This window comes from Tenebrio molitor, chromosome Y (genome assembly GCF_963966145.1).
Source record: "Tenebrio molitor chromosome Y, icTenMoli1.1, whole genome shotgun sequence".
NCBI classification, from domain to species: Eukaryota; Metazoa; Arthropoda; class Insecta; order Coleoptera; family Tenebrionidae; genus Tenebrio; species Tenebrio molitor.
Genome location: NC_091056.1, coordinates 4,695,073 through 4,720,180, shown reverse-complemented (window position 1 = coordinate 4,720,180; position 25,108 = coordinate 4,695,073).

Below are 25,108 nucleotides of genomic sequence, written 5' to 3'. Positions count from 1 at the left end.
GCTCGACGTACTATTATTTCGGCGCCCTAAAAAATATTTTTTTCACAACTTTTTCGACGGTTTGGGATATTAAATTGTAATATATCCGATAGTTTAAAAAATCTTCCAATTTTGTTCCAAAAATGGTTTGAATATTTTTATCGGAACAAAAGTTAACAGGGGGTTGAAAAATTAGCATGTAAAACCCTATGGCCAGTCTTAAAAAAAACTCACTGTATATTTAATTCTTTGGCCAATGCTTTGTTTAATGGGCCCTGATCACAAACAATAGATTTTACCGTCAATCCAACCTCTGCAGCAGCATCAAGACATTTTAGCACAATTCCTTTTATTTGTCCTGAAATATGTTTGGCACCTAAAAGCCAATAACCAAGGACGTGTTTCCAACTATGGGTGATTCCCGCTCTCTCATTGGTGCGGTTTTCTCCGTCATCTACGACACCTATAATTTTGTCTTTTGTTGCATTATAATGAATTTCCTCTGTTAAACTAATTTCGTCAAATAATAAGGACGCTAATTTTTCACTCTTATTTTTACTTCTATTGATGTGCCCCCTAATAGAAATAAGCACAGTACGTACTGTTTATACCTGGCTGCACTTGCAACAGAGACTGCCAATTTCTGATGCTTCTTGTAGTTGTAAATGCAATGCTAGGGAAGCGCTTCGGTATCTTTTTGGTGACGAATAGTACCAAGATAAACACAACTGTTTCATCTCGTCAGTGAATCGTCGATTATACTTGCTAACAAATGCAGACTTCAATTCATTAGCAAACAATACATGAGCATCCTTGGATAAATAATGTTTTGATTCTGCAATGAAATGGCTCACTCTTGCTCGACTTGTTTTGTTTGTAGCACAAAAGCATGCAAGTTACTTTCTTCTCCGGAATAATTTACACTTCATTTTGTTTCTGTCCTGTTTAAAGTTGTCCAATTTCTTCTTAGTTTTTGGGATGTACTGCGTAGGAGATATATGTCTTTTCTCTGGAATATTCAGTAGTGTACTACTAGTAGATGCTTCTCCCTGGAAATCTGCGACAAATAATTTTTAAACCAACAATAATGATGAAGTTGAAAAGATTATTGATAATTTTGAAACCGGATTCTATTAATCTATTAAATAAAGAAAGAAGTAGTACATACCTAGTACATACATTGTTATCGACTGGTTTAATGACTTTTTCATGAATTTTTTCCTGATGGCGATCATTTTTCTCATTTTCAGTTGGTGGCCTACTACAACTATAGTTGTGTTCACTGAAAAATTCATGTGGAACAATTTCAACATCTTCACCAACGGTACTTGTAATGGGCAATGCTCCTGATTTCATTAAAATTCAGGGATACGTTTTTTTGAAGTCATTAGGAGAAAAATGCTTACTGCATACCTGAGAGTGAGAGTTCAAGTATTTTTCATCCACTAATAAGTCTTTTCTCCCAATGAGTTCAATCTATTGTTTCGCTCTATGATGTAATTATACACATTTAATATGAGTATATTTCAATTCCGAATATTTATACAGTTGCATGTAAGTTTACTTACAGCACAGGATTTTTTGGTAAATTAAAAAATGCCACATCAGGGTTGTCAAATTTGTTCGTGTAACACGAATTGTTAACGCAATATGAACCACGACTCATCTTGCTTATGCACGGCCTGGACACTGTTATTTTGGTAAACACCATAGAACACTTGTAAACAAACACAAACACATGAAACACACGAGGCTGATCTGACAAGTGACACGAGTGACACTGATGACAATGAATTGACAAGTAAACTTATGTTGTCGGTAATAATAATACCCTACAATTTCTGCTGATCTTATTTAGTGAACATTTGAGTCGATAGATCACGCCACAATCTCTTTGCTTGCTGCGTTTCCTATCTTTATCTCCCTAGTCTTTGGCTGCAATAATCTAGTTAAGTATTTAGGTATCTACCTACCTAACCTACCTAGGTATCTCACCTCAAGAAATCTGGTGTCAGCCATTAGAAATAAATAAAAAAATAACTACAAAATTTTCTTTGTATTGTACAAGGTAATTTCTTTGGCATTTTTAGCACTTAATCCCAATATTTGTCAAGTAAATGTTGTGGGTACAAATAAAACAAAGTCCCCTATGTTGGACAATACAGGGTGAATTCGAAATACGTCACAATCTTAAGGATCTTCAGGAAGTGAATAAACCGAAAATGTGGTTAAACATTTTAAATTTATAAAGTCCAATTTAACTTAATTCCATCCCGAACGAGACGCTTCTGAAAGTTCTAATAAATAGAAACATGAATATCCCCAAAAACGATTTAAAAACCGAGTGACAAAACCTTCTATTGAATAAATAGCCGAAAAATACTTTAAACACACAGCCGCAAAAACGTGTGATATTAAGAGTGAAAGGAAAAGTCAAAGCAAAAACCACAACTACCGTATTTACAATTATTAGACACAATGTTCAAAATGTCGGTCGTGATTTCTAATACACGCCTGTGCCCTTCGATGTAGATTGTCCCGAACCCTTGCAAAACTTGCTGAATCGTCCGGGATTTGCGCTGATGATAAAAACTCCGTTAACAACACTATTCGCATAAAATCTGGTTGATCGACGCACATTCGAATCACTCACAAAACTCTTGCTTCCGTGTAATATTGGATGTTGTCAATCGTCTGGGTCGGGAACTCATATAATGCAGTGCTGAACGTAGCGTCAGCTGCTCCAGTAGCGGTGGGGGTGGCGAAGGGAAGGTGCCAAGCCTATCAAAAAAAGGGATTTTTCAAATTATTTTAGACCGTATGAAATTTTTTGACATGATTACAACTATGAAAATAAGTACGAAAATAAAGGTCAGCTGTAAGTATGAGGGTGGTAAGACCGTCAGCCAACACGATAAAGGGACTACTGCTCTCAAATATCCAAGCGGCGTACGATATTCTTTATGACAACTGACTGTCTTTACCCCAAAATTCATCTCGCTGATTATCGTTTTTATATTTTTATTAAATGTTCAATGTGTGTGGAAATCTGCAAAGCACCGATCATGGATGGGAACATCACATCCGCCGCAAATCCTGGTGGTTTTTTACAGCACAATCCACAGCGTCCGTGTTTCGATCGGAATTATCAGATGATTTCCAGGATCATACCGAATATCTTGACTTACTCGACCCCCAATTTGTTTACTGCTTCGTCTGCCCTTTTTATGTGGCGCCGAATCAGAATTTTTCGACAAATAAAATAATACAATCTTCCGCCCGAACTGCAACAGGAGTATAATTTTTCGCAGAGACTATTTGCTATATTCTCCAAACATTCACGGCACATATATCAATTATTTGTGTGAACAAAGGCCACCACCACTTTTTGGATCTAATACGTATTCTGTACAATGATATTTGTTTATCAAGAAGGTCGACACCCCCATTCCGTTGTTGTAGTTTTGAATCAACTTTGGAACTGGTATGTTGATAACTTTTTTGTCCTTTTGCGAATACCGTTTAGCTGACCCCAAGGGATGAATACCGCAGAAATTACTAGCTACTTTCACAACTTTACTGTCCTTCCACTTGACGACTAATACTTCATTATTGGTGTCAAATCGATGGTCCAAATAGCCCCTCTCTTCTTTTTTGAGCAATTGTTTTGAGTCCACACTTATTGGTTCTGGTTTCTCTGACCGTTCCTGTAGCTTTAAAATTTTTGGTTTTCTGCATTGCTAATACATCTACACTTGTAAAAAAGTTATCAAAATATATTTCATGACCATCACAGTGTTGGATGATATCAGCAAGTTGACATATTACCCTAGTACCCAATGGTCCCACAGTGTCACTCTCATTAGAATTTTTCCCGCAGTACGGCATTAAATTATCTAAGTATCCAAAGGCACTACAAAGACACCACAGTTTGAAACCAAATTTGATAGGTTTTCCACGCATGAACATCTTTGAGGGATGTCTCCCATAGTACCTGACCATCATTTCATCCAATGAAAGTTTGAACTAAAAACTCCAAACAGGCAACCCCCCTGAGCCAATTTGACTACCGGACCGGAGTTTGTCCGGGGTGTACACTATCAGACCGTTGCCATTGGTCTGGGACCTTTGCCGATTAGCTCACCACCCAGAATAGCTTCTGGGTAGCTACCCCGACTCTCGCCACGAGGAGGCTCGACATAAGACCACTTTGGCACAGCACGGCCTCGCCCAGATGGCGATACAATATGTGATTTACATGAGAATTATTAAAATATACATTAAAACAATGTTACTTCTTATACTAGGATCCTAGCTCCGCGTTCATACGGGTACCCCATATAAAAATGGGGCTGTCTCTGTATCGGGCTTCGCAGGATGCTACTGGGTCGGCGGGTGTTATGCCGATGGCCCGATTCGTACTTAATCAATTATAGTTGTGTGACCCCCCCCTGGGGTTTCCTGTGATGCTTGTACCAGTTGTGGGTGGCCTGGTCCGTCACGGTCCACCAACTGTGAAGTCATGGGCGCTGGGCGTTCACTCCTTTTCCACACTCCCGCCATAAAATTTCGGTGGATGGTGGATCCCCATTTAAGGGGATCTTCTCTTCTTGGAGAACAGGTCCTGGGCCTTCTTAAAGGCGGCTGCCCTAGGACCCCGGCCTGTGGTCTTCTGGCCGTAGTTTTTAGCGGGGGCGCCCATGCCCTTGCCCTTCCCTCTTCTACTTCTCTTGGGGATAACTCTTTTTATCCATTCTTCTACATATTGAAGCAGTTCCCTGTCAGACAATTTCAGGCCTGCTTCGGCGAGGTGGATGATTTCTCGATCTCCCTCAGTCCCAAGAGATCTTCCTAGACGTATTATACCGATGAGAAATTCCGTCAAGGTGGTGGTGGTTTGGCGGGGTTCTTCTGGTATCAGGGAGGTAAGGTCAGGGAGGGTGCCACTTCTGGTTAGGCTGTTCGTGGATAGTCTCCGTCCGGTTGTGGTTGGGGTCTCAGCAGTAGGCTGTTCGGGATCTTCGTCTGGAGTCGGTAGGTTCCAATTTTCTCTTTCATGGGGGACAGGCTCGACAACAGAAATCATGTCGAGGTCTGCCCCCAATGTTTCTTTTGGGTTCTTCGTCAGTAGGGCCGGTAATCGAATATCTTCCGAGACCCTAGGCATTTCGGAATGGATCATCGCTTCGGTGGTGAATGAGACTGCGTCGCATTGCGGTGGTTCGGCCGCATTAAGCAGGGACAGCTGCCGCCCTCGGACTTCGTTACGGGCTGCATCGTCTTCCTGGTGTCTGCCAGTAGATGGCGTCTCCTCAGCGATGGCCAGCATGATTCGTTTGGTCTCCCTTTTCGCGGCCCTGATTGCTCTAGGGGTCGGTGGGCACGATGTTTTGGTCCTTATTTCTCGAGGGGGGGAGACCGTGGTGTTATTAGTCGGAGACAGAGTTGGAGATGGCTCCACCGCTGGTGGACTCGGTGAGTTCGGGGCACGCGTCGCACTGGGGGAAGGCGTCTTCTTTCTTGCGTTCTTGGAAGCTTCAGGAGCTGGCCTGGAGAAACGCTTCGCGGCCTCACTCTTAACCTCCTCTTTCGCGCGGTTGACTTGCATGGGGGAGGGTAGAGGGAGTTTTGTCCTTACCCTTAACAAATGGCATTTTTCTTCCCGCCATACTCGTTGAATTCCACCTAAAAAGAGGGTTGTATCAAGGTACAAAAATACAGTAGGTTCGGACGGACAAAATATAGTGATATAGATAAAAGAGATATAAATAAAATCAGCGGCTGTATAGAGGCCTCGTTAAAAAGACAACACAAGTTTGCACATCATTAAGAAACATTCCGTTGGGTCGGACGAGACGCGACGGTGTGGGGTAGGGGTCCCAGTGACCCCTACCAAAGGCGTGCCCGCGCGATGCACGAACGGGTGCTCGGATCAAGTCGAGAGCTCTAAAAGCTTCGCTTTGGGAGCTTTGTGCTTTCGGTCCCGGAGCTTTCGGGCGCACTCGGAGGGTGTCCCAATAAGGGTGTTTCCACACTATACCTTCAGCCAGCTGGAGACGATGAGCGCCGAAAGTTTTTCTAAGTCCAGACTCTGTTCAAGATTTTTCTAAGTCCGGACGATCGACAATTTTTCTAAGTCCAATGAGCGGGCGGTCCAACGCTAAATTTTTAGTCCGAATGAAGACGTCTTGCCACCTCCTGTGATCCTGGTACGAGTATTCACTTATTGGGCCGTCGTGGCGTCAAAAATCGCCGTACCGCGACGCCGTTTTCACAGAGGTGGCCCCCTTGACGTGGCGCACCAGATGGTCGGGCACTCGGTAGATGTGGGGCTCACAGGGGCTTGTCTCGGCTTGGTATTTACACCGGGCAAGAGCACTTCACTGGCGTGTATACTGGTGGTTTTTAGGTTGGGTCTCTGTTTACGTAGCGGAGCGACACGTCCGCTCGCGACCGCCGTTTACTCGCGCTTGCGAGTAGTAGGAGTAGGTAGGGACAGGTTTATGCTGTTGGGGATACCTCCAGCCTCTCTGCCTAAAGAGCGTAAGGCCGCACCGGTGTGCCTCTAGCGTGTCCACGTTGCCACTAAAAATCCGTTCCCGTGGGAGGGCATCGGCTAGGCCAGATTGTGGTCTGCCGTTTACCCGTACCACTCTTGGGGGCTAGATCGCAGTCTCCCCTCCCGTCCTCTTCTTGCCCGCAGGCAAGAAAGATCTTACATCCGCGCATCGGTCCCCAAGACGGGGACCCTTGCGGTGTATCACGCACCTTGGTCCCCCGAAGGGGACCCTCTCGTCATCCACTCACAAACGTTCTCAAAATCCATGCTCAAATCAGCCGTCAACTTCGGGGAGCTGTCTGCTCCCCTAATCTCTGGGGCCGGTATTTGAGCTTGTTGTTCCATCTGGAACTCATGCGGATGCGCCTTGCGTTCATGCTGCCGCACACCTGCATAGGAAGCAAACGTCGCGTCACACCATTGACACTTTGAAGTGTCTCTCGAACCGCAATCCCTCTTATGTCTGGCCAGAGATGCCTTTAAGGCATAGCTCCGGCCGCAACCGCACTTAAAACCCTCTGACACACCTGGTGTCGGGGCTGAGTTGGGAGGCCCCGGGCTACCAGTATTATTAGACTTGGAGCCCGATAATGTTTTTAAACCCATAGGCCTCTTTATTTCGACCGGGGGCGTATTAAGCTTCCCCGGGACCTTCGGCATGTTGGTATTGCTGAAGTCAGAAGGGCACTGCCCGCACCCAGAAAAGCAACCAAGGGGAAGAACGCAGTTGCAAAAAAAAATCTGGGGACGAACCACCTCACTTCTGTATATGCTGGATTTAGTCACAACAGACCTGGAGACCAACTCCAGGAACTGAAGTGTCCGGCGGGAACCACGAGGAGGTACCAGCTAACTATGACTTATAAACACACAGCGAGAGTCATAGTTACTCCCGCCGTTTACCCGCGCTTGCTTGAATTTCTTCACGTTGACATTCAGAGCACTGGGCAGAAATCACATTGCGTCAACACCCGCTGGGGCCATCGCAATGCTTTGTTTTAATTAGACAGTCGGATTCCCCCGGTCCGTGCCAGTTCTGAGCTGACCGTTGAATGGCGGCCGAAGAGGACATCCGGACACCCTCGCGGGCGCAACCGGAGCCTCGCAGCAAGACGGTTCCGCGGGAGGCCAAGGCACGGGACCGAGCTCGGATCGTACGCTGGACGCCGAAACGGCGGCGCTTCACCTCGCCCAGGCCCTCCCGGATTTTCAAGGTCCGAGGGGACGATCCGGACACCGCCGCAACTGCGGTGCTCTTCGCGTTCCAAACCATATCTCCCTGCTAGAGGATTCCATGGAACTCGAACGCTCATGCAGAAAAGAAAACTCTTCCCGGATCTCCCGACGACGTCTCTGGGTCCTTTTGGGTTGCTCCGACGAACTCTCTTGCGAGGGCCCGAATTATAAACACTTCCGTTGCCGGGTTCCGGAATAGGAACCGGATTCCCTTTCGCCCGACGGGTGTGTTCGTTCACGTTGCATGTGCGTGCGCGGGTTCTAAAATCTCTATGTGGTGTAACGTACGCGAGGCGATCACTTTCGTGCGGGACGCTCGATGAGCTTTTTACTCTCGGCGAAAAGTGAGCTTAAATTAGGGTTTTTTGGCACGAGTGGGCCAGTTTAAAACTCAAGTGAAACGAGCGTTTTAAAGGCCCACGAGTGCCAAAAAGCTCAATTGACACACGAACGAGTTGAATACAACGTTTTTTTGTTCGACGAGCCCCTTAAAGGCTCCAAATCGCTTAAAATCTTTAAAATTAGCTTGACGTTTCGTTTTGACAAGTGGTGAGATTTATCAGAATCCATTCACACAGGAGAAAATTCTCAAATTCTGACAAAATAAATTTTATAACGAACAAAAACAAGTCAAAAATTGCGTTAGTAAGTACATAAAATTGTTCAATTAAATGTTCGATTTGCCATCCCCCAGCTTGTTGACAATAAGCAAGTTTATGAAGGAATTCCCCCTGTTTTAGTTTTATCTTGTTTTATCCCCGCACCCAAACAAAATTTAAATTTCTATACGTTGTGTTTCTGTTAAATGAGTAATTTTCGAAAACCTTTTGTAAAACAAATAACACATACGAATGAAATTGACAGTAACATTTTTTTGACTAGTTTTTGTTCGTTACAAAATTTATTTTTTCCAAATTTATTTTTTTTTTCGCAAAAATTTCCTTACGTAAGATAATAAATTTTTTATACTGTCATTGAGACAATTAAAAGCGCTATCAGAATCAAGAAAAAAAATAGGGGTTTCCATTTAAAAAAAGTAGCCTTGCAAATAGGGTTTCCATCATCGCGACGTAGATGGTTAGGTCAGGTCGTTTTTGACTCGTTTTGTCCTTGGAGTAGGCCCTTTATCTCATCCCACAACAAGTCATCGAAGTCAGGCGTGAGAAACTCTTCCTTGAATAAGCACACCACGGCGTCCCAATCATTTAACTTACTCCGAACGGATCGGAACCAAATCAACGCCTTGCCGCTGAACAAGTTCATCGCCGCGTTAAACAGGTCTGTGTTGGTGGCGTTTCGGCGTTTCGGGCTACCGATAGCTCTTCGACGCGTTCCAAAAATTGGTTTACGGTCATGACCTTTTCCTCGCCATTGAACGTCACACCCCAAGTGTGAATGGGCACTAATTTTGATTCTGCAGATTGCGGTTGAGTCTGCACGAAAATCGGCGCCGTCGCGACGACTGGTGGTGCTTCCACCGACACTGGATTTGCCTCCGCTACCTTTTCGTGAAGTTCCGCCTCGAGTAAAAGACATGTCGCGTAAGCCTCGTTCTTGTACTCCGCATCCTGTTGAGTTCGCATATGTCGCATTCTGAACGTTAGATCGGTTAACCGAGTTCGCAACCGTTTGAAAATTGATACTATCTGATACTATCTATCTGCTAGGGACCGTCCTCATCTTCTGGGTTCGATGATATCCCTAATATTTTTCCTACGTAAATATTAAGGAACCTGTACTTGACCAAGACCCAGTCATTCGTTTCATAAGCTTCATTGTTGGCTTCTTCGTTCTCATTAGACAAGTCTGATGCATTATGTTCTGTATTTTCGTACTCATTGATTGAATCATCTGAATCTTCGTCAAAATTGTCTTCGATTATTGGAGCTTTGACTTGTTTTTTTAAGTTTTGGAGTCGAAGATGTTGCATTCTCAACGTCTTCGTCATCCTGTCGAAACCAAATTTTCCTCTTCGCTGGTGTTTTCCATAATGATCCACGTCCGTTTTGGTTTGGATTTCTTTTTTTTTTTTTATTTGTCTTAGGTGTGCGATTTATTTCTATAATATCTACCCTTTTTCCAGGTTCCAAATTAACCCTCTTACGTCTTGTTTTTTTGGGTTCTCCCGAAGGATATCATAGTTTTGATAACTTATCAACAACAGAGTCCGAAACAAGGAAAACTCCATCTCCCTCAGCCTTGTTTTTAATTCGCTCCTTGGGCTTGGCAGGATCTACAGGATATATTCCGTTTTGTTTAATTCGGCCACAATATTTTTGCTCCTCCTGTTGTCTTGGGCATTTTTTTTCCAGTTCCAATAAAAGCGAGCGGAAACAGTCTTTAGGCAAAACGGAATATCGGCGTCCTTGTGCTTTTTCCACTTCAGGAGGATTTCTCTACAATATTTTTTTAATGGAGCATAAAATGACACATCAAGTGGCTGCATTACATGGGTACAATTTGGAGGGAAACATTTGAATGAAATATTTAATTCTTCACATATTTTCAGTACTCTCTCTGAAAAGTGAGACGAAAGATTATCGCTTAAAATTACTTTCGGGCCACCCTTCCTTCGAAAATAAGGGACCACAACAGACATGAACCAGTCTTTAAAGCAAACTGTATCAAACCATCCAGATTTGCTCCTGTTGTATCCTGCATCTTTAGGCCCACCGGTCGTCCACATGTCCCACATTTGATCGGCTTTGTAAACTACATAGATGGGCAACATTTGTCCATCTGCCGTTCTTGCAAACGTCCAGATATGTTTAGATTGTACCGGAAACGCCGCATTAAAAACAAAAAATATTTTAAATAATGCATCCAACGCTTTTAAGCAGGTCTCAAACTGATATTTTAGAGTTTCCACAACATAAGAATTCTGAATTTGCTTTAGTGATGTTCCCTTTACCAGTAAATAAGGCTGCACTTTTTGATGCCACAGATGTGCTTTTTCTTTTTGTAGATTTATAATTGGCTCTACATCACCAGGAGTCTTGAAAAATGTACCCTTGATACTAATAGCAACAAAAATATGTATTAAAAGCGCCGGTTATTTTTTATATGAACTCTTAACACTTACTTTGGCATGAACAATTATTCCTTCGCGACATTCAATTTTGGAAAACTTCCAATGTTCGTTCCCGTCAATTCTTATGCGACCCTTTGGAGGTACATACAACGTGACAAAGTGCGTACAACTGACAGCAAACTTTGGAGTCTGAAAAGTACGAGTACATGACATAATTGAAAAAGTATGAACAGACAATTAGCCAACATACCATCAGGCACATTATCTTCCTTTAGTATCTGGAAGAACTCCTGATTAGCATTACTGCGATCTTTCAAGTCCAGAACTTGATTAACCCTTCGGTGGACGGGTGAAATTTTTTAGCGCTAAAGAATGGGTCGGGTCTGGAAGACCCAAATTTCAAAAGCATTTTTCAAAAGTAAATACAGGCAGACCTAGCCGTTTGCGGGGGTTACGTTCCAAAAGAATGGCGCGAAGCGCAAAACCGCGATGCGAAAGTAAACACATAAATTATAAAAACGGGGTTAGGTTCCATGAACTAGATTTATTTATACTATGCAACCTCAAAAAATTCAAAAATACATCGACGTGCGTACACAAACATGCAAATACATTTTCAAAACATAAAATATAAAGTAAAAAAACACTAAAACAAAAACCGACAAAAACATTAAAAAAGTATAAAACATACCAACTGCAACAAATCGATAGGATTTTAAACAAACGGACAAGTACACAAAAATGTAGTCATCAGGATCTGATGGTTTAGTATGTAGTAGACTTGCTCTTAAAAAAATCTGTTATTGGTTTTTGAATTTTTTTTCCTTAGTTCAGAAAAAAGTTGCCTGTAAGTCAAAAAAATGTTATCTAGTCCTCTGTGGGTAACAAAGCTCCTTTCGGTATCAGGATCTATCTCGGCAACCTTGCTTTTCATTTGCATTACCATGTTAAAGAGTTCTTGAAGTTCATTCTTCTTCCATGAGACATCAATACTGTCAATTGCATTTATAGTATTTTTACCCCTAATATAAATATTGACTAAAATCATAAATCACACCAACAAAGAAACAATTTACAATCCACTTACAGGTTAGAAACCGGTCATTTTTGCCCGTTGGGTGTCACCAAATATTTGGCTGAGGTTATTTAACACATAAATTACCGGATAGTGTGCTTTAAGATCTGTTTCTTTGTTGGTGTGATTTATGATTTATGATTTAGTCAATATTTCTATTCCGGGTAAAAATACTATAAAATGGTGTACTGATTCCAACAACCTTTCACAGACATTTCATGTTTTTTTTCCAAGTTGGTTAAAATATGAGAAAAGATACGTCGTTTGTAGTAAACCTTAAAAGTTGCAATAATACCTTGATCCAAGGTTTGTTCCAACTCCCAATGTTTGTGTACGTCCACGGGCATTATCCACCAAGAGCAGAGCCTTAAAGTCCATATTTTTCTTCAAATACCTTTTGACATTGAAACAGTTTTCAAACCAATCTTCGAATAGTTGGGCGGTTACCCAGGCTTTCCTGTTGGCTCTCCAAAGAACAGGTACATCGGATTTCTTTTTGTTCTTCAATGCACGAGGATTTTCTGCACGGTAAACTAGCATAGGTTTACACTTAAAATCACCAGAAGCATTGCCACAAAAAGTAGAGTTAAACGATCTTCAGCAGCCTTTAATCCTGGAGCAGTTTTCTCATCTCTAGTTCTGTTGATTCTTATTGACTGTTTGGTGGTTTGATTGTTTTGTTTCTTTTTTTTTTTTTTTGTTTACTTGGTTGACCTGTAATTGGGACATCCTATTGGTCAACTTGTTCGAATAATAATAATAATCTCTTGAAATATAAGTCCTGCTCGGCATTTTTTTTTCCAAAAAAAGACTCGTTTCATTCGCGTTAAACACTTGATCCGGGCAGTATCCTTTTTCTTCAATAAGTGCGGCTAATTTAGGAAGAAATGTTCTAGGTGCTTCGTGATCAGCAGAAGCTGATTCGTAGACTAATTTTAAATTGTGGAGATTAAAACGCTTTTTGAAATTGTCAAGCCAACCGCTACTGGCTTGAAAAGAAAAGTCAGGTTCTTTACTACTTGAAGCTAGGGGCTGCGAATCCGCGAGGTTTCAAAAATGCTTGCAGCTTTATTCCGGATTATAAGTTCGCTTAATGGGGGCATTTCGTCGTGTTTGATGTTCTATCTAAACATTAAGCTTGCAGGATTAACTTATCTGCAGTCTGAACAGAAGCTCTGATTTTGTCTTCCGCTTTCTTTATGTATCGGACAGTTGATTCATTTATCCCGTAGTATGAAGCAATTGATGCGGCACTTGAACCACTTCTACGTTTATCCAAGATTTTCACTTTTTCACTTAAGGCCAAAACTTTTCTGCGTTTTTTGTCTGGCAATGATATGGAGGCAACGTCAATATTTCATGACCAGCTTCTCTAATTATGCAGTCCATCTCACACACCTTCTCCTTGTAATTTGCCCTACAAATCTGCAACAAACTATTCTTGGTGTCTAAGTCAAAGTACAAAATATTTCCTCGAAGCCAGTTTTGCAACTCTGACTTCTTCCACGCTGTTGTTGGCTGTTTTCCATGTAGGCGACTCTGATAGCTGACATTGTCTAGAATAATTAATGATGGTTTGTCTAATGCAAGTAACATATCTTTCAACCACTCTTCAAAGGTTTCTGCATTTATTTCAGAAGATAATCCCCAAAATTTTTTTTAGATCGAAAGATACGCCCAATATTTGATATAAAACCATCAATATTTTTACCTCCATCCCCAGAACTACGTTTAACAGAACGTACATCATCGTCTTGCCATGATCTTCTTACAGTGTCATTGGAATATACCCATGTCTCATCTAATACCACACAACTTGACTTGTCTGCACTTGTTGAGTTGAAGAAATACTCATCGCTGTTTCACTACATGAGGTTTTTCCATCTTATATTATTGTCCTTTTTGTAAGAACAACGAATGTTTTTCAATAAATTTGCCAAACCGGTTCTTCCATAGCTATACATATACTTGGTTCGTAGCTCCAACAATAATGAGTCTAATATAATAGATTTCTCTAAAAGAAATAAATACATTACTTAAATAACAACATTTTTATAAACCCAATCTACGTCCACGCTCAAAAAAAAATCTTGCATAAACTAAACAAATTGTTGTTTCCCATCAATTAGAAGCAATGTTACCACAGTCTTACTATCATTTATCATTATACTCGTGCATCTGATAGATAGCAAGTCTCATTTCCTTCTTGATGTTTGTGTTGACATCAGTTGAGGATTTTTTCAATATTTTGCATTGTATTTTAGCTACATCAGATCCATCCTTATACTGACTTACTGACCCTAAGACACTTTGCTGTAATCTGAATCATACAAGTATAAATTCGATATTATTTCAAAATTGATGAAAAGCTTACATCAACTGGAGCTTCCAAGTGTGAATATTCACTCTTGAAAAATGTATAGACGTTAGCTGTCATCTGCTGTGCCACTTTATTGTCCGTGACGGTCATATACGATTGTTTTGGGCTAGATGACAAAGGGAATTTAAATTACAACTAGTAAGTTTAAACAAACCTTATGAAGATGTTAAGGTTAAGATGTTTATAAATAAAGAAAAATGTAGTGTCAATACGTAATTTTTGTTGCCTTACCGCTTAATGATGTATAACATTTGTTATATCATCCATACTCGAAGAAGGAATCATTTCAACAACAGTTTATAACAATTGAAAATATGTAGTTGTACTGAAACTTCGTTGGAATTGACAGCTATGATTCTGTAAACAATATCATCGGCGTAAGATTACTAGTCGCTGGAATTAATCTGCAAGGCTACATAACGTGAAACTATTTATGTGGAGGGTTTAGTATTTTTCACTGCGTTATGTTTTGGAACTGGAATTTAAAAACGTGCAGTCTATCAGCGTACGGAGTATAAATAAAACTTGACTATGAAGTAGGTAGGTACTTACCTTCAAAAATTTCAATTAGCGAGACACATGATGGCACACACTTCTCAAAATTAATGTTTTAACTGCCATCACACTTTCACAAATTCTGATTCCCACGTACACACTATGCAATAGCTGTTGACTTTAGCAAAGTGGCCGAGGCGATACCTAAGGCGCATGTCTGATGCGTATTTGTATTTATTTAGATTAAACACAACTCTTTTGTTTAAAGAAAAGGGTTATTAAAATTAAACTGAAGTTATTTATTAAAAAAATATAATATGGTTCTAACAAGAAGGCACATTTTCAATATAAAATTGTTGGAATAATTGAATTGACGAATAAACGCCTTCAGTTCGAAAATATATGCCAGTTTCAATCTAAGAAGTTTATTTTTCTTAAACCAACAACGCTTAAGGCAAAATAATTTGTCTTCAGTTGAATAAATGTATTAAGAATATATTTTTTTTTTATTTAACCAATTGTAATTTTTCGTAGCAAGAGTTTCGTTTCAAGAGAAACATTTTTTTCTTCTGTGAAACAGGACTATTTCAAAACAAAAAAAATCTTGGTTCAAGATATCCTTTTTCTGTGTGTATGTAGTAATTTATCTTTTTTTCACTTTATAACATCGGTTTTAATCATTTTTTGATTAATTATTTTTTCACTTTATTAACATCGGTTATAATTAAGGTGACGAATTACAGAACATGACCAATTAGCGTGTGAGGAATTACCGAGTTTCTACTGTATTGCGTTACTATGCTTTAACTGTTTCTATCTTTAGTCGGTTTTTTTCATCAGTCCATTGTGTTACCGATACGGTGTCGGTGAGGATGAGATAGCAGAACTACACAGGTTTCATCAATCAAGCATATAATAAATAACCAACAATTTATAATTAAAGTAGTCCGGCCGTCTCAGTTGCTAGTCAATGCAGCAACTGATTTCTAAATTCATGTAAGCAAAATTTTCTACAATGATACAATAAAATTTTTATGATAAATAATTTCCGATTTATTTGTGTCGATCTATAAAGAATTAGTCATTATTAAATATCTGCGACGGTCGTGAAAAAGTAGGTAAGTCGAAAATGTTAATTTTTCAGGGCAACGATTCAAATTTCCACATCATTCTTAAAATCCTGTAATTAAATTGTAACTTCATTCTTTTCAATATGAGTAAGTTTTAAACTGTGAAAATCTGAATTATGATTTATTACTTTATTTTATATTTTTTAAATTAACATTAGACTTAACCATTATTAATCATGAGTTACCCATTTTTGCACCGTTATTTTACTCTTTCTTAATGAATTAGGTATATTATTATCAATGATAATGTTTTTTATTGTTGTGTGTACTTCTAAAGGAGTTTATCTAAACTTTAGTAGGTGAATTGGGTAAGCACAAAAAAAATATTTTCAGATTGTATTTATTTTATTAACGTAACAATATTTTACAAAAAAACAAACTTGTGAGCATTATTATCAAAAGAAACACAAATTTTGTTAAAATAGTAGCCAAGTTTAAGTGTAGATATGTATAAAATACAGAATCATACGAGTACATACACAAAACAGTGAGAAAAGTGATAATAAAATATGAAATTCATTTATGAACTCCGAATTAAAGTACATTTTTAAACATTATCAGCATCAGGGTCTGTTTCATCTAAGTCAGGATCATTATCGTTTACTTTTAAATTTTTATAAAAGTTGTGGAAAACGCAATTTATTAATGGAAGTAAATCCATCAAATCTTTTTTTTTAACTGTACTAATAGGAAACGTGGTTTCTGAAATGACTTTTAATTCAGGAATAGCTTTGGAACGTTTTCCACGGCGCGGCGGCGAAAAGAAAGGGTTTTGAATTGATCTTCTTCGTTTAAACTGTTCTTAAAAAACAATTCATAAGGAGAATCATGTTTATATTGAAATCATTGTGCATTTCTCACTTATAATATACCGACGCATAGATTCTATCCGAATTTTTTTTTGAGTGCATTGCTGATAAAGTTAGGTATCAATCGCCCGACTCGAAGATGAGGGCGATTGCTTTATCAGCAACGCAGGAAAATAAAATTTTCAGCATATGAATCTATGCAGACGGATATTCGGCAAGAAAATCGCATGAATACATTAACCTTCAGTGAACGACGAGAAATTCATCTAAAGTTTTTAAAAAATATCAAGACTGTAGAATTTGAACTTTTATTTATAAAAATGTAGTAATTCGGATAAAAATTTTGCTATTTTTGTTATACTGGAAATATTTTTCTTTTCACCTAGAGTTGTCAAAATTCTTTCCGGAAATATTTTATGTATCCATGGTTATAACAATAAACGTAGGTTTCTCATTGGACAGTAGATTCATCAATGCGATTTTCCAATAAAATTTTCCCCGTTTGTACCAGTTTTTAGCTAGTGAGGCAAAATCAAAAAAATCTTTCAAATTCAACTGCTTAACTGTAAGTGGCTTATACCTTTTACACGTCCTAATTAGTTCTACCCAATCATTTAAATGATTTATTTTTAAACTTGATCTTTTCTTTTTTTTTTTCAATCAAAGCGCGGTCGTGGTCACACTCCATATGAATGTGACCAGCGACCAGAAATTTGTGATTGATAATTTTTAATGTAGAAAGATAATTATGTAAATATTGATTAAGTATATTATCACCGATATCTCTTTCCGATTCTTCAGAAGATGACCCAGAAAGATCCCCTAAAGTCACAGTAGGATCTACGTCGCTGTCGTCTGAAAGTTGTAGATCTAAATAGTAGAACAAAGTGATTATAATAAAATTATTTTTTGTTACATTTCATTACTAAAAATTATAAAATTAAAAAACTTCTTACCTTGGTACAGACTTTTGTCGTTTTCGGTCTCTTGTCTATTTTCAGAAGCAGGAGGCATTCTGCATCTGGAGCCATTGGTACATTTTCGTTTATTTTAGAACTAGCGGACCCGGCAATGCAATGCTTCGCTATTGCTAAATTGGGTTATATATGAAAAAAATATAAATGCAGTTCGATAACAAAATATTTATTCAATTGAATAGAATATAATTGTATGTCGTTTGTTTTTATTTGTCCTTTATTACTGTTTTGTTTTTGATACTGCTTGTCTTCTTCTTCTTCAGCTGAAATGTTTAGATTGTTTGAATAAAATAAATTGAAATTAATGTATTATTATTTACCTTCAAGATCATTGCAATGCTCTTGGATATACGATGTTTCTCGTGATTCCATTTGGTGCATATACAAACAAATCGCTTGGTTTTCCTACACGGGAGCATGCAACGAACAGGGTTATTATAAATGTTTGTAGTCAATGAGCCCATGAAAACAAATGAAATTTTTTCTTTTGCCGTTCCATAGTTCCATACGAAAATGATACGATGTAGATTATTATTCTTGACATTAGGAGGTTATGTTTACCTTCAAAAAATTCTTTGAATTATTAACCACAACAGTGAAGACAGTGAAGATTCGTTTAAAGAGATTGTTCCAACGTTTTAATATCGTGAGTAACAGTGACTAAAATCCATCAAGACGGGATTTGTTATCAAAGTGAACTTTAAAGTTCATATGGTTCAATCCATCTCATACGGACCATAAAATTTAATTTTCTCTATTTCAATTTTGTAAACTTATCCACCGGTGTTCAACCACAGGTGTGTAGAACTGAATTGTTGCTGTTAAATTATTCAATGAGTACTGAATCATTTTTGTTTTAATAAGTTTCGAGAAAACAATGTTAGGTACCACAAGATTCTAAAACTGTTGATGGAAAATGAGAGAATGAATTCTTTGTAAATAAAGACATTTTATTTATGTGTTATATGGCAACAAATTAAAGCTATTTGACTGTCTAGCAAGGTTTTATTGTTGTTGATATGCAATAAATGATTTCTAATGTTATAATGTGGAGGGGCAGGATACACAAGATGGGTGACGTCAGCCAGGTTCCGTGCATGCGTTGATCCAATCTGGAATAGTCGTTAACGAAATCGGCAACAAATATGGAAAAGGAGGTATATTTATTAGTTCTAACATCTCCCTGACTACAATCAGGTTATGAACTTACAGCAGGACCATGCCTTGTCTGAAAAGAATGACAAATCCAAAGTTCTGTTATCATTCATGTTGTTTAAAAACCAGCTGCAATATGCAACACGATGTGGTTAATCTGCTGGTTTCAGTTCTTGAAACAATGACACTTTATAAGGGTGCAAATTTAATATTTTCTTCACAATTTTCTGAAATGTGCTCAGTGGTACACCTGACTGTGCTGACAGTCTCAGCAATGATGTTTTGGGATTTTGTTCCATTCTCTCTCTCAAAACTTCACCAACTTGAAGCCTTCTCGATGACTTTTCCTTCATCTCTAGTTTTGTCTATTCACAATCCATCGAATGTGGGTCATTAAAGATGGTTCCTCTATCTCTAAATTAGGAAACTTTGCGAGATATTGATCCCTACATGATTGCATTCTGTTTTCATCTCGTACACCATTTTAATAAAATGAAATAATAATGAAAGTAGTCTGTTCCACGGTGTACCCCATTGTAATCCTAAAAAAATGTGTTTAGGAGAAACTGATAATTCGAAGAGAGAATTTGAAGAGAACAGTTAACCTGAAAATAAATCTTGTAATGTTCGATCCAATGCTTCCAGCGATTTTTTATGCGCCATTGTACATTCATCCCATACAATTAACTTGCATTGTTGGAGTACTTTACTTATTCCAGATGTTTTTGAAATGTTGCATGTTGGTGTTTCAACGTATTGCATATTCAATGGCAATTTAAGTGCTGAATGTGCTGTTCGGCCACCATCCAATAATGTTGCCGCAATTCCACATGGTGCAATCGCCAATGGAATGTTATTTTGTGAACGTATGGTTGCCAGTATCAATGATATGAGAAATGTTTATCCTGTGCCACCTGGTGCATCCAAGAAATATAGTCCACCACTTTCATCATTTATTGCTCTCATTATTGTATTATAAACTTGTTTTTGTTGTCTAAGTAATTGTTAAATATTTGATTGTACAAATACCTTCAATCCATTGATGTCGAAGCATTGTTCCCATTGTAATTCACTATCAAGTATATCATTCAGCAACCGATTAGGCGATGTCATTCCCAATTGTGCTAATGGTTTATGAACTATTGCCAGACATCTGTCTTCAATTAAAATCAATGCTTCATTATACATTTCTGGTGTGAATTGTATGTCGGGTGTAGATATCTCGTACGTTGTCGATGCAGAATATCATCGGTCATAAAGTCTTTATATTTTTCCCGTAAATCTTTTGGATTTGATGGTAAACATTCATCTAGATAATATGATTGCAAATAACGTACGTATTTGATTTGAATGAGCAGAAATTGACGCGTCAGCAAGTGAACTATCCCAATGTGCATCGTTTTCAAGTAAATTAAGTGATTGACATGGTTCTCGATATGTTGCACACAAACGACCGTCAACTGTTCTTAAATCTTGAAATGATGTTGGTCCACGAATGTTAATCAATAACAAACGCAAATAATAACATTCTGCCTGATTTGGATGAACAGTATATAATCTTCCCAAAGCATCAGTAGAAAATAAATTTTGTTGACCTTCAACTGCTTTGCTTGTTGGTACTTCAGAATATAACAATGTTTTGGCAAATGTATCAGTTTGACATAATGAAAAAAAAGTAGTTAGTGTTGTTGGTGGTGGTGTCGCTGCTCTTTCTCGTACATTTTCAGTTGTAAAATAAACACGTTGCCCATTTTCGAGATGAACTGGCAAATGAACGACTGTTGGATGTCGTTCATGTATTGGAAATGACAAAATACGCCACACTGCTTCATTGCTACTAATATACCGTCCCATTTGATACTGGTAGATTTCATCAACAGATCCATTTTCACTTGATACTCCAAAAACAGCCATATTACTTCCTTTGTTGACATATTTGCAAATGTATTTGATGGATTTTACAGAATTGCAATATTCAACGTTGATGTGTGCTTTGAACGTCTTCGATAGTAGTGGTGAATATGGCACAACCCAACGATTATCAACTTCAATGTCTTGATTTTTAATTTTTTAAATGACGGATTGACCATTTACATCGGTTGACCGACGACGATATTGTGGATAACCATCATTGCCAGTAATAGTGTCTGTAAGCAATGCTCTTGGATAACGTTTTGTGCATTTTCCTTCAGCCATACATGGTGAATTCATGTTGTGAACACCACATGGACCATGAATCATATTTTTTGTGACAATTTCAAACAATTCAGGATCGACAGTTGAATCTGGAATTTCAGCTGAAATCACGTCGTCAATCTCGTCGGGTATAATTTTATTGATCAACCAAATCAAAATGTGGGCATGAGGTAATCCTCGTTTTTGCCATACAATGGAATACATCCAGCAGCGTGTATGTCCGTACACATGATGTTTAACAATGAAATCCATCAATGATTTAAGTTTTTGCTTGAATACACGTGCGGTAATGTCATGATGATCTGCTGACGATTGACCGGGCAACAGATGTTCTTTGATCTGATCCCATGCTGGATTACATGTGAATGTAATGAACAAATCTGGACGACCATATTGACGAACATATGACATTGCATCTTGTGCGTATTGATGCATGTGTCGTGGACTGCCTGTATATGTTGCAGGTAATACATATTGTCATTCTCCCAATATCATTGACATTGCCATCATTGCTTATTGCATCATGCAAATGTATGTATTCTTCAGAACGTAATTTTTTTTTATTCAAGCGAATATATAACAAACGTTCTGTTTCAATTTTTGCATACATGTCAACAATGTATTGATGAAACAATTGGCGACATTTTAAAATATGATTTTCTTCATGTTCACGAATTATCAATCTGTACGAATAATAATTCATAGCACTGACTTTTTTGTTTGTTTCTTCACCTATAATAAAAAAAGTATTGAAATGTCATAATTTTATTTTAGTTTATTAGGTATTTTGATGTTAAAATGATATCCATCTTCTCCTTCCCAGAACAATATTGGATATTGTAATGCATCATATGAGCGGTGAGTTTCTGCAACATGTTGGAGACGATCATTTCGACGATGAAGTACGGTATCACATGATTCAAATTGTTCTCCAACAATGACTATTACCACTTCATCGATTGTTGGAGCATTAAATCTTCTTGCATGTTGCCCAACAGGCGTTTTGTCAGCTCGAATGACAATTTTATGGTTATCAGATGGCATTTGTTCAATGGCTGTTTTGAACAATTTTATTAATTCGTTGTGTTCATGAAAGAAATTTTGCAACGATTCACCTATTTCTTTTTGTGGCTCTGTTAATTCCACAACGTTGACCAACCTGATCATTTGAATTTCCAGTGAAATAAATTTGCTAAAATTTGTGTTCGGCATCCGGAAATGGTAACAAAGAGCCTGCTTTATGGTAGATTTGACCTTAAATCTTGAGTGTTGGCATATAATTATCAGTAATTATATTTGTTGCACCAAATGAAGTCATTTGAAAGCAGGAGTTATAATGTCGTATGTTGATCAAAAAATGCTTGGATTCTGTTGTAGTATCGGAAAGGAGAACAATGGTTCAGCTGGTTCATTCAATATTGGCAATTTAATTTTACAATTGAAACAACACATTGCGGGTGGTTCATTTTTGAATTTGAATGCTTTGCAATGTGTGCAAATTTTATCCACAGCACCAATAACAATGGCAGGATGCAAACTATATTCAATTTCAGAATTATACTGAAATGCAATACGATCAAGTGTTCTTGATGCAATCGATTCATTTGCATGCGTAATCGATCGCTATCACGTTGTTCAATTTGTTGAGCATATGATAAATTTTGTCTTTATTGTCTAATTCTTACTCGACTTGCTTCATTTTGAGCTTCGTGCTGTTGTGATGATGCAGGAGCAGACGACTGTGACATACGTAACCGATTGCGTTCATTGCGTTGTCTTGTTTGTTCTTCTGTTTCCATTCTTCTTTGTTCTCTCGTTCTGTTGGCGCGGTTTGTGCGATAACCAACATTTTGTCGTTTTGGTGGCAATAATAAAATAGCCTAAATTCAATAATCACCATTAATATTTAACAACAGAATAGGCACCTATACTTACAACACTGCATGAAATATACTTACAAAACTGCATGAAATTGTATTAAATTCACTTAATTTTATAGCAGGCGAAAATGGCGAAATCTGAATACATAGAAAACACTGTCAAATTGGTCAAATGACTCATAGTCTATCAAAAAAACAACAGACAACAGAGGTAGCGCTGCCTATTGGACTTCATTGAAATCACTCTCAGTCCAAATAAGAAACTGTAAAATTTTAAGAAACTGTAAAATTTTCCGAGATTTTCATCGATTTCATTCAAACCACTCCTTAAATGACCCCGGCACTAATACGAACAAGCTGTGAAATTTTCAGCGAAATCGGTCAAGTAGTTTTTGAGTCTATAGGACACACATGTACGAACAGTCGCTTTTATACAGGGTGGAAACTTTAACTGGAATAAAATTTATAACTTGGAAATGGGCAATTTTTGTAAAAAATCCCGAAACAGGTCGATTTTTGTTTTTCCTTGCCCACATTTTGACGCATATGGTTTTTGCATATCTGCTCCCGGAAGTGCGCAACCACCCCCAACTTTTTTTTTTCAAATGGAAGGGTATGTCAAGTGACTCCTCGTTTGAAAGATCACTTCGCAAAGAATACAACTCACTATTTGTTTCCTAGATATTTTCAAAGCCTACGTGCTAAAAAATAAAAACCAGTTTTATAAGTTTAACATTATTTAATGCAAAAAATGTTTAAAATGGCCACCATTTGTTTGTTGGCAAATTGCAAATCGATAGTAACCTGTATCCCTTACGTTTTGTAACATTTCCGGTGTGATTTGCCTAACTTCATGCCTAAAAGCGAAGAATCTTGAGGACCTTAAGCAACGTATAGGCATGAACCATAAAATTAGTCAAATCACACCGGAAATGTTACAAAACCTAAGGGATGCATGTTACTATCGATTTGTAATTTACCAAGAGAGAAACGGTACCCATTTTGAACTTTTGTTGCATTCAATAGTGTTGAATTTATAGAATTGGTTTTTATTTTTTAGCACGTAGGCTCTGAAAATATTCAAGAAACAAATAGTGCGTTGTATTCCTTACAAATTTGCCTTTCAAACTAGGTGTCACTTGATATACCCTTACGTTTGAAAAAAAAAGTTGGGGGTGGTTGCGCACTTCCGGGCGGATATATGCAAAAACCATATACGTCAAAATGTGGACAAGGAAAAATAAAAATTGACCTATTTCGGTATTTTTTACAAAAATGCCTATTTCTAAGTTGTGAACTTTATTCCAGTTAAAGTTTCCACCCTGTATATATAGATGGTAGGACCTGAAACAATTTTTCTTATTGCCAATACACAAATGCACATTACATTTTACGCAGTAAATGTGTATTTTGCTTCTACATTTTGGGTTTTTACACCTTGTGGCATTTTTTTTCTCGTCAAACTCAGCCAGATGCCCCACGTTATCCAGTCTTACTTCCCTTACCGATGTAAATTCTTCCCGAAGTCTTTTAACACCTGATGGAGAAAATGAAGACGTTGATGGTGAACCAGCACGAGAACAAGCTGACGAATCAGCCGGTGATCCCGAAGGTCGTCCCCGTTTTTTGGGGGTCATATTGGACATAATGAGGGTCTCAGCAACATAGGCTCTAAAATGTATCAGGTCCAAAATCTGTTTCTTTGGTACCTTCAATTCAAGAGCATGGTTTTTATACTGAAGCCAAGAATTTGTGCTACTTATATCTATGGCATCAGTGAACATCCGCATAATCCATTTTTTAGATCTAATATACGTTTTATAGAAGGTAATAAAAAGTCCATTTTGTCAACTCCTCCCATAGAGCTATTGTATTTTTCTATAACTTCAGGCCTTGGAATTTCTATGTATTTTTTTTTCTTTTTTTTCCCATCTGGTGCACAATTCCTCCATTCCCATGCACACGAAATTGGAAGCCAAGATAACTGGCTTGTTATTAAACCATTTGGTCATTATGACCTGACCATCACCACTTAGCACCTCCTCAGATGGTCCTCTGCCTTTCGCCTTCATGACGCTGTCAGACGAAAATGGCGATTTCTTGAAGCGATCCACTCTTGCACTTCCTGCTACGTCGGTTTTGTAGCCACTGAAGTAAGTTATAATTTGAAAAGTAATTGTCGTAATATAGTTGGATGTTTACTTCA